The sequence below is a fragment of the Cricetulus griseus genome, chromosome 3 (genome assembly GCF_003668045.3).
Source record: "Cricetulus griseus strain 17A/GY chromosome 3, alternate assembly CriGri-PICRH-1.0, whole genome shotgun sequence".
Lineage (NCBI taxonomy): Eukaryota > Metazoa > Chordata > Mammalia > Rodentia > Cricetidae > Cricetulus > Cricetulus griseus.
Genome location: NC_048596.1, coordinates 63,554,164 through 63,565,402, shown reverse-complemented (window position 1 = coordinate 63,565,402; position 11,239 = coordinate 63,554,164). Strand labels below are relative to the sequence as shown.

Sequence of the window (11,239 nt, the reverse complement as noted above, 5' to 3'; positions counted from 1 at the left end):
AACCAACTATTTCTAGGGCAGGAGTGGAAAACAATGCAGGACTTTTCGTTTATAATTTTAACAGGTTGTGTGCAAACACATGCAGAAACATCCATGCACTCAATTATACATCCATAGATGTACACACATGTATGTGCCCAGTCACAGACACAAACCACACATGAAGCCATATGCATATACTCATAAATGGACACACATACAAATAATGTCTATAAAGACAGACATATGCATGTATACATGTGTGTACACACACATGCACATATTCAGGTATACACTCCTGCACACATCTGTAGGTTGGGTGCCACAGGTATACAGTGGGGAGATGTAGGTACTGCCTATCTGTGTGGAGGTGGCCAGTGCCTTCTGGTTTTCAGGACTGGATTACAGTCTGTACTGAGGACAACCAGCATGTGTGTGATGTCACATAGATGGAAAGATAATTTTGAAAATACTAAGTGCTTTAGCACGATACAGACATAGCTAAATTGTCCAGTTAAGAAAATATATCAGATAACAACCCCCCTGCTAATTTGATTACATTCATGTTCCCAGAAGAGTTCATGGACAGATCTAGACAGGTGAGTTCCTTCAGCTTGCTTTTCCAGAAGTTTTCTAAAATACTCTTTGTCCTTGATAGCCAGGTGACATTTGAGCAGAACCCTGGAAGCCCTCTGTGCTGCCAAGGCCTCAAGCCCAGCCCCAAGCCCCCTTTGCCAGCCTCCCTTCTGAGGCTGCTCTTTACAGTAGAAACCTCAGCCTGGTCACTCTGGGTGTCCATCCCTCATTCTGAGACCATAGATGGTCAAAGCCACCTGCTGTCTTCAGCACACCCCCAACACTTCTGAAAGTCCGCCCGATGCCAACAGGAACAGAAGAGCAACTCCTGGAGGGGATGGGTGGCATGGCTTTTGAATAGAAATGAACTAGGTATGGGCTTATGCTAAGGTGCCACTGATTTTGTTGTTGTTGCATGTGATAATGAGTAAGTTATGTCAAATATCCTAATCTGTTGAAGACACATAATGAAGTTTTCAAGAATGGATCAAAACAATAGTGTGGACTTGCCTTTACACAATCCAGGGGAAAATATAGGAAGGAGAAGAAACAGGCCAGCAAAAGGCTCAAATGAGGCTGGGCAAGGTAACCACAGCTCATTTTCCTAGTTGTGCAACATATATTATTCAATTACTTGTTTATTTATTGAGGAATGAAGGGTGATGAGAGTGGGTGCATCCATGCTACAGTGTGCATGAGGAAGTCAGAGGACAATTTGCAGGAGGTGGTTCTCTCCTTCCACCATGTGGGTCTTGAGAATAAAACTCGGGCTCCCAGCCTTTGCTGCAAGTGCCTTTGCTTGCTGAGCCATCTCGATGGCCCCTGTTTTTGAGTGTGTTTGGATTTTTTAAAGCATCTACTGATTGAGAATATTTTTTTTCAAAATCGGGATGTTCAAGAGTCAAGATATTTAAAATAGATTATCAACACTTATATCGACAGTTTTAGAAACTCTAATTGTTAAATCTTAAAGCTAATTGGAGGAATTACTAGATACAAAAATATCAACACTAAAACTCCTCCCCAAGGCCATCCATAAGCAACCAAAATTCAGACCCTTCTAAAACCCTAATTACTAAGACTGAGATGCCTTCTGTGAAGCAGTAGGCACCCTACCACCTGTATCACTTCACTTTAAGGCTCCTCAGTGAGTGCTACACTAAGACAGGAACTAGAAAGTCTCTCCACAGAGTCATGTCGACTTAGGGATCCCTTTTACCCCAAACCCAGAACATGCCTAGATCAATAAAAGAACGAAATGCACCCACAATAGCACTCCTACACACCATGCCATGGCCTGAGTCAGGCAGGCCCCTGAAGCCCCAAACCCGAACTTACTCTTAACATGGCTTGGTCTTCCAGAAGTTTCCATGTCTCCACACGTATGTCCTGGAGGTGTTCATAACTATTCTTTGAAGAACAAGGGTGTCTGTCTAACCTAGGGTAGAGCTGGGTGGCTTTCTAATTTCTATGTGACCCTGACAGAATCCACAGGTCTTGGCAATCTGTGGCACTGAGAGAGGCAGGGAGAGAGAAAAGCAGAGAGGAGAGGCATATAGTCAGGAGAGATGGGGAAGCTGGGACCAGGGGGTGAACAAAAGAAAGAGAGAGAACTCCAGTCTGGGACAGAGCTGACATCTGACTTGCATGGCACCTTGAAGGAGGACATGACTGAGAAGTAACTACAGGGGCTACAGCAGAAGGACACTTGGTAGAGAGGAGGCTGAGAAAGCAGCTGGGCTGTCCCAGGTGGAGTGACTGAGCTGTCATGGGCTCAGAACCAGGCTATCCACTACACAAGGGCAACAAGCCTGCCACAGGGACTGCAGAAAGGGTGCAGTGATTTCCAGGACTGGAAAGAAGGTTAAAGCCCACACTGACACCCCATCTGTTGCTGAGTGATCCCCACTGCCTCCCTCTCTCCTCTTTTCTCCCTTTCACTTCTACTTGCCAGGTAGATGGGCCAGGTCCTGAAGATGGAGCTTAGCCTAGGGGAAGGGAGGGGCTTCCCTGGGCTCAGCTGCATGCTGGATTCATGCTAAGTCTGGGCAAGGCCTTGCTCAGGGCTTCAAATTGTACCCAGCTGCAAGTCACAAATACAGGGAAATGAATTCTTTGGCTCCTAAAATCCAACTTGGCTGTGAATTAAAGACACATCCTTGCTGCCAGATAGATCACAGGGTCCTAAAGCAGATAGCCGCCGGGTCCTATCTGAGCCTTCCTCCAACCACTGGCTGCCTCAAAAAAATCACAGGCTCTTCTGGAGGTGTGTCTTGGCTTCTAGGGAGGGAGGGCATCTACATACAAAGATTGAGGCCAATGCTGCCCACAGAAATGCCTTAGCAGTCGCTAGTAAGAGGGCTCAGTGGCTAAAGTGCTGGCTGCAGAAGCCTCATAACCCGAGTTCAATCCCCAGATACCATGTATGTGGAAGGAGAGAACCAACTCACAAAACCGTCCTCTGACCTCAATATATGCTGTGTGTGGCACACACACATCCATACACAGGTATATCACACACACACACACACACACACACACAGAGAGAGAGAGAGAGAGAGAGAGAGAGAGAGAGAGAGAGAGAGGTATTCTGTGTTCCACAAGTGTTTGCTTCTCTAGCAGCTCATTCAAAGAAGATTTCAAAACACAAATTCAGCCAAGAGGGTATCAGGTAACCACAGCATGACCAGTCACACAACTGGATGTGTGACTCAGAAACCACATCTAGGCCTGGTCCACTGGGCGTGAATCCAGTGCAAATGCTGTACTGGGGTAGAGCTGCACCCACCCCAGTCCTATAACTCACCCTTCCCCCATACTGAGAGAGCCAAGTGTTTAGACACAGAGAGCTACAAACTACATTCTGATAGCACATTTTCTAGATCTGACCACACCATCTCTGCAGCAGAACTGGTCACAAGAGAAGGTACTGGGGTGTGCTGAAGATGTTTCTTCCTCCTTCAGGCCTGGCACCCTTGGATTCCCTGCCACTACCACAAAGCTCACCTCTGAGGCTACACCCCCGGGGAGCTGCTTGGGAAACACCAGCCGCAGGTCGTCACACAGAAGGCAGACATCGGTGGATCTCATTGCAATTCATTTTAATTACGTGTGACATAAAAAGACCACCTACAGATGAGACGATGCTGCCGTAAGAGTCCCAAGGTTGCTGTGGGGAATACTTCATAACTGAAGTGTGTTCTCCCCAAGGAGTTATACCACCATTTGATTTAATTTTTAATTTTTACATTTTAATCAAAAATAGATCAAATGGTGGTGGTCTCTCCAGGGAAGTATACTTCAGATAAGAAACCGGCCATGCTCCTCTTAAATATGTAAAGCTGCCATCTCCCTGTGAGTCACGAGGGTGATGATGCCTCCACCAGAACCACCACCCCCCTCCCACTGCAGCTGGGCTTACAATTTCTGAAGAATGACACCCTTACCCTAGGCTGCACCTGCTGCATTCTCTCACCTGTTTCACACAGATCAATGCAACAGTGCCGAGCAGCCTACCGGGGAAATTCCTGCTACGTGACCCAGGCGGGACATCTTATCCTACCAGCCAGGGGGATGTCTGAATCCGCTTCTCAGGTGTGTGCACCTGCAGACAGTCACTGTGTGATATTGTATGTTCTAATCATTGCAAGGAAAGGCCTGCACATTTTATCCAGGTGCTCGCACAGAACTGATGTCTTCTAACCACCCCATGTCACCTGGCTGTCACACCATGGCTCTGAAGCTCATCTAGTCTCCTTGACTTATGTGGATCCTAGGAGCTGCCACCCATTCTATACATGTGATTTTTAGAGGGCAAGTATGCATCTTCCAGCTTCTTGGGGCTTCCTGCTGTCATGAATTGGGGTTTGGACTGGCAGAACTCCCTAAGGCACTGTGGTAAGGAGGAAGATAGTCCATGGGGGAAAGACTGTAGAAGCACTGGTGACAAGGGTTAGCATTATGTTGCTGCTAAGAATGAGGTGGTGGCATACTCCTTTAATTCCAGCACTTGGGAGGTAGAGAGGCAGGCATATCTCTGTGAGTTCGAGGCCAGCCTGGTCTATAGAACAAGTTCCAGGACAGCCAAGGCTACACAGAGAAACCCTGCCTCCAAATAACAAACAAAAAAGAAAGAAAAGGAAAGAAAGAAAAAGAAAAGTGGTCCATGCCCTCACTCTCTCATCTTGGCATACTTAGCAGAGCACTGGAGGGTCTGTGGGGAAGGCTGAATACTTGATAAGAAGGCACTGGACCCTGGCAGGGAAGTGAGGAAGATGAGTGCTGCCCAGCCCTGAGACAGACTTTCACACACTTTCTGTTACATGCTCAAGCCAAGGATGACATGTTTCCCCCCATCTGTTGTAAGCATCCCCCAACTCAGTACCAGGAAAATTACAGGGTACTTCCCAGAAAACAGATGTGTATTTTCTTTCTGTAAACCAGAGCTAGCAGGGTGGCTCTGTTAAAGAGGCCCAGAGACAAATGGAGTGCCTAGGTCTTGTTCTATCTTGTTCTATTGTCTCCACCTTCAGTGTGCCTCAACATCTCCTGTCCGTCTACTCCTTCCACTGGCAGGGTAGGCAAATGGCATGGAAGAAAGTAACCTTTCCCCCAGACCCAGTACCCTTGGGTACCCTAACCTCCCTGTTCTTATCATGGGCCTCTCAGTTGCTCTAGCCAAGGCTGCCAGCAGCAGTGCAAACCCTTAAATCAAACAAAATCCAGACTCATGAGGGCCCATGGGAACAGAAATTTCACAGAGAGAGATCATAGTCATTTTCAGTCACCAAGGGCCATTCATTAGCCCCAAAGTCCCAGTCTAGTTTTAAAGTTCCTGAGTGGAAGAAACGTCTCTGAAGACATCATGTTAACCTACCTCCTTTCTGATAAGGAATGTGCAAGGCCACACTTGGTCTCTGAGACTTCTGGTTCCAAGCAATGGATATCCCAGGGGTATCACTGAGGGCAAGGCCGGGTAGATCAAACCTCAGCCTGTGGCTTCACTTTGCAATGTCAGGTGTAGTGTGCTTAGACTTAAATAGTGGATGCCAAACATCTGGTCCCAACCCACAGTTAAATAATCCATTGAGGAGGCCTAAAGAGGCAGTTACTTTGCAGCAGCAAGGGTTGTGTGGCAGTCCCTCTCTGACTCTGGGGGTTTAGTAATAGTATACACAGCAAGTGGAGATGGATGATGTAGCCCAGCACATGAGGCCTTCCAAAACCAGTGCAACTTGCCTACCCATCTTGGAACAAATCTACCAGGCAGGGTAGTGCCAGGAGAATCCTGCCTGCCAGGGTGAGGCCAGCTTGGTGTGCTATAAGCCAGGGTGCCCCCTTGGAAAGCCAGGCCTCCTGAATCTGAGGATGCTTCATTGAACTTAACTCAAGTGCTCCCTCCCCTCCCTTTTCCATATTCAGGATGGAAGCAAGGTCCTCATGCTTGCCAGGTACTACTTACTCCATGGTGAGAACACTAAACTGGACATCTACCCTCTTTCTGGGTTGTTCCCTGTGTGATGCGATTTGTTACCTGTGTGATGTTGCACACCAGAACATTAGAACTAACTTGTCTTTTACACCTTAACCCGCCCCAGCCCTTGGCAGCACTCAGCTCTCATTCTACACCCTGCCTCTCCAAACTAATTCTTTTCAGATTCTACATATGCCTGAGAGCATGCAGCATTTGCCTATTAGTGGCTTCCTTCATTTAGCATAATGTTACACAGGTTTCCCCACATTGCTGCAATGGTGGGATGAGCTTCAACAAAGAGGACAAACTACAAAATGTAGAAAGGCCAGCCTTGTCAACAAGTGAAATTGAGAAAACTGGATATGCACATGTAAAAGAAGAAACTGGACTTTTACCACACCTTTAAAAGGAGAGAGAGAGTGTGTATGAGAGAGAGAGGGCGAGAGAGAGAAAGAGAACTGAGATAGACTGCAGACTTAAAACAAGGGACCTGAACCTCTCTCTGCACAGAAATGAAAAGAGAGGGGGCTGGACTCAGGACATTGCTCTTGGCAATGACACCAGAGACATCAAGCCTCAAAGCTTAGGCAACAAAAGCAAATCAGACAAGTGATACACTACCCCCAGTAACGGCAATGAGGAGTGCAGAGGACACTGTGATGCAGAGATAGTGCAAACAGACATGAGGCAGGATTACTGCCCAGAATACGTGAGAAATCCACAGAGCTTAATACCAAAAAGCACAGCAGCCTACCTAAAATCGGGATCAAAGTCCAGCAAGGTGGTTCAGAGGTAAAAGTTCTTGCTGAGCAAGCCTAAGGGCCTTCACTCAGTCTCTGGTGCCCATGCAAAAGTGAAAGGAGAGAAAAGGCCCCACAAAGCTGTCCTCTGAGCTCCACACACATGCCATGTCATGTATACACCTGAGCATGCATGCACACATGCATGCATACACACAGAGAGATTAAAAAATTAAATAGCTATTTCCCCAGATGTCTTTAAATGCTGACCATGGGTCATCAATGATCATCATTAACTTTGGGGGATTGGAAAAGACATTCCTAATCCTTAAGATTAAATTCTTTCTGCTAATTCAAATTACTTATGAAAGGATTTGTCAAGAATATTGGGAAATTCAAGCAATTAGCAGCATTATCAACTCAAGTTCTTGAAAATAATCATGTTATCGATTGGGGAGATGGTTCAGTGTGACAAGGGCTTGTTGAGCAAGCATGAAGACCAAAGTTCCTATCTCTAGTTTCCATGTAAAAGCTGGGTATGGCAGCACATGTCTGTAATCTAAGAATGTGGGTCATGAACACAGGTGGATCTCAGGGGCTCTCTGGCCAGCCAGTCTAGCTAATATAGCAAGCTCCAGGTTCAGCAGCCTCCTGAGAAATGATACCTGAGCTTGACCCCCCAGTCACCACATGCAAGCACACACACACACAAAAAAAAAAAAAAAAAAATGGAAACACTGTTTTAGAAGGCGAAGCAGCTTGAACGGTGTTAACATGCCCTCTGCTAAGGATTTAGCATGTTTCTGGAGTGAGTGTTTTTCAAATTGTTGGTTTAGAAATTGCCATCAATTTACTTTAAGATGCTTAAAGGTTTGTATACTTTAATACTCTTACCGTAATGCAAACCCCAACAGTGAAAGATTAAAGGGGCAAAAAAGAACTTATCTAGTGACACACATAAATGCCCAGTGTTTCCTTGGGTGGAAGGAAATGTCTTTTTCCTCTTCTTGACAGGGAAACAATGAGGAAGCACTGGGAAGGGATAATCCCATTTCACGCTCCTCAGGGGTGCTTGAAACCCAGTTTAGTGCAATCTGTGCAGGTTCGGCCTGTGGGCTAATGGGTTGTGCTTAGTACCTGGCCTGCTGACACGTGGCTTGGCGGGGAGAGCAAGCTGTGCATGAGGACAGCTGACCGGGCCATCCCTAGCAGGCTGCATGCCCCACCCCCAGTCATGTCCAGAGCTCAAGAAGGATCTGCACACCTCTGTGCTGGCCCCACATACGTCCACAGGCAGCAGAACATACCCAGGGTTGCCCAGGATAGAGCTGGCTAAGGGAGGCCTGCTGTAAACAGAACTTCCTGCTGACTTTTAAGAAGGCATTGGCCTCTTTTGCCTCAGATGCTAGCTGTATCTGGCATTGATTTGTATGTACTCCAGTGTCTTCATGTCCTCAGCTGAGCTTGCCATAGGAATTGCTTGAGTTTCCCTAGCTCTTCTCACTGCTCTCTCGCCACAAATGCCATAGTCATAACCTTCCATTATGATGAAACTCACAAAGCCTGGTAGAACAAAGTAAAATCACAGTGACTCCAAAAAAATGGCTCCTCCCCCCAAAAAGATGGAAGATAGTGAAGAGGATGAAGAGGATAGCAGTGGAGAAGAGATTGTCATCTCTCAGGAAAAAAAAAAAAAAAAAAAAAAAAAAAAAAAAAAAAAAAAAGGGCAAGAAGGCTACCACAACTCCAACAAAGAAGGTAGCAGATTCACAAACAAACAAAAAAAAAGGTTAAAGTTGTCACACAAGTAAAAGCATTGGTAGCAACCCCTGTTAAAAAAAAGGGGGGAGCTGTCACTCCAGCCAAAGAATGGTAAGGATGCTAAAAAGGAAAGAGGATAAGGAAGATGAAGATGACAGTGATGAGGATGAAGACAATGATAAAGGGGGTCCGTTTGAGCTGCCAATTGTGAAAGCAGAGAAAGCAGCAGCTTGCTGTTCCTGCCTCAGAGGATGGAGGATGATGATGATGAGAATAAAGAGAAGAAAGATGAATCTGAAGAAGATGCTATGGAGATCACACTGGCCAAGGGGAGAAAGCGCCTGTAAGAGTTGTTCCTGTGAAGCCAAGAGTGTGACCAGGAGGAGGATGAAGGTGATGATGGTGACGGTGATGAAGAGGAGAAGGAAGAAGACTAGGAGCCTGTCAAGGCAGCTGCTGGAAAACAAAAGAAGGAAATGACCAAACAGAAAGAAGCTCCTGAAACCAAGAAACAGAAAGTGGAAGGCTCAGAATCACACCTTTCGACCTGTTTGCTGGAACCCTAATGCCAGCAAATTTGCTACTGAGTGAAAAGTTGCCACCAGCAGACTTTTTGCTAAGACTGACCTGGCTGTTGTGGATGTCAGAACTGGTGCAAATAGGAAGTTGGTTATATGGACTTTAAGTCTGCTAAAGACTGAGAAAAGGCCTTGGCACTCACTGGTTTAAAAAATGTTTGGCAATAAAATTCAACTAGAAAAACAAAAAGAAAGAGGCACTAAGAAAGCTTGACATGTAAGAATACTTTGAGCCAAAAACCCATCTTTCAACATCATTGAGGATGAAGTGTCTGACGATGCCATGGAGATCAGATTGGTCAGCGAGGGTGGGACAAATAAAGGGATCACTCATAACGTTAATGCAGAAGTTGATGCAGAGAAAAACTCTGAAGAAAAGCAGGGGACAGAGCCTGATGAGCGATCTGTTTCACTCTCCTACACTGGAGAAAGGACAAAGGCAAGAGAGAGCGGGAAAGAAAAGCACTTGGAGTGAAGCAAAATCTTGGTTTTAACTTCCCTACAGTGCGGCAGAAGAACCTCTTCAGAAGTATCTGAGAAAACAACTTTTATCAAAGTGCCCCTGAATCCAAACCACATATCTAAAGGGCATGCATTTATAGAACTTGCTTCATTTGAAGATGTTAAAGCTTTAAACTCCTGAAAGAAAATGGAGATCGAGGGCAAAACAATCAGGCTAGAATTACAAGGACCCGGGGGTTGCGAATACAAGAAGTCAGCCATCCCAAACTCTGTCAGATATCTGTTGGAGGGAACTATTGAAGAGACCTTTAAAGAATCACTTGAGGGCTCTATTCTTGCAAAAATAGTCACTGGGCTGGGCGTTGGTGGCGCACGCCTTTAATCCCAGCACTTGGGAGACAGGTAGACAGATCTCTGTGAGTTCCAGGCCAGCCTGGTCTACAGAGCAAGTTCCAGGATAGCTTCCAAAACAATACAGAGAAATCCTGTCTTAAAAACAAAACAAAACAAAACAAAAAAATAGTCACTGGTCAGGAGATTGGGTCTTCCAAAGGGTTTGGTTTTATAGACTTCAATAGTGAGGGACACCAAAGTTGCCAAATAAGCCCTAGAAGATGGTGAAATTGATGAAAACATGGTTACCTTGGACTGGACCAAGCCTAGGTAAAGGCTTCAGTGGGGCAGAGGAGAAAGAGTCGGATTTGGTGGCAGATGCTTTAGAGGTAGAGGAGGCTTCTAAGGTGCCAGAAGAGGAGAACAGAGGTCAAGTCACAAGAACAGAGAACAAATTTCTTCCATCCCTGCCTTTCCCTCTTCATTTGAAAGAAAGGACTCTGGGGTGTTTATTCTTTCCTGTTCAATGACAGAACTATCTGGGGACATTTCAAGACAGTTAAGTACACAGCCATGTCATCTAACATCTCAAGAGAGACACCCTGTTGGTTTTAACTGGATATTCATATAAACTTTTTGTTTGTTTTTATGTCTTTTGAGACAGGGTTTTTCTGTGTAGCCCTGGCTGTCTTTACTCACTCTATATATATACCAGGCTGGCTTCAAACTCAGAGATCAACCTGTCTCTGCCTCCCAAGAGCTGGAATTAAAGGTATGTGCCACCACCACTCAGTCATATAACTTTTGGGGCTTTCTGTTGTTGTTGTTTTGAGACAGTTTCTCAGTATAACTGCCCTGGCTATCATGGAACTTGCTTTGTAGACCAGGCTGGCCTCAAACTCACAGAGATCTGCCTGCCTCTGTCTCCCAAGTGCTGGGATTAAAGGTATGCACCACCACTGCCCGGCCCAGTCATGTAACTTTTTAAAGTTGAGCGATAGACCTAACCCTTATTTGTATGTCTTGAATGTATATTGTTTCATCCCATGTATAATTTTTTTCCTACACACACACACACACACACACACACACACACCATACACCAAACACATAAAACATAAATACAACACACATCATACTACACACCAACACACCACACATACACCATACATACACATCACACATACAACACACACCACATGCAAACCACACACACACATCACTCATCACACTACGTACCCACACACCACACACACAAACCCCCTATACGACATACCACCCCCCCACCACATATATAACACACAACATACTACGCACACACTACACACCACACTAAA

The 11,239-nt window shown here is 45.7% G+C and overlaps 1 pseudogene; it reads left to right on the top strand.

The window, feature by feature from the left end:
• The first annotated feature begins 3,698 nt into the window (after positions 1-3,698).
• On the top strand, positions 3,699-10,236 carry LOC100768459 (annotated as a pseudogene).
• Positions 10,237-11,239: the final 1,003 nt, after the last annotated feature.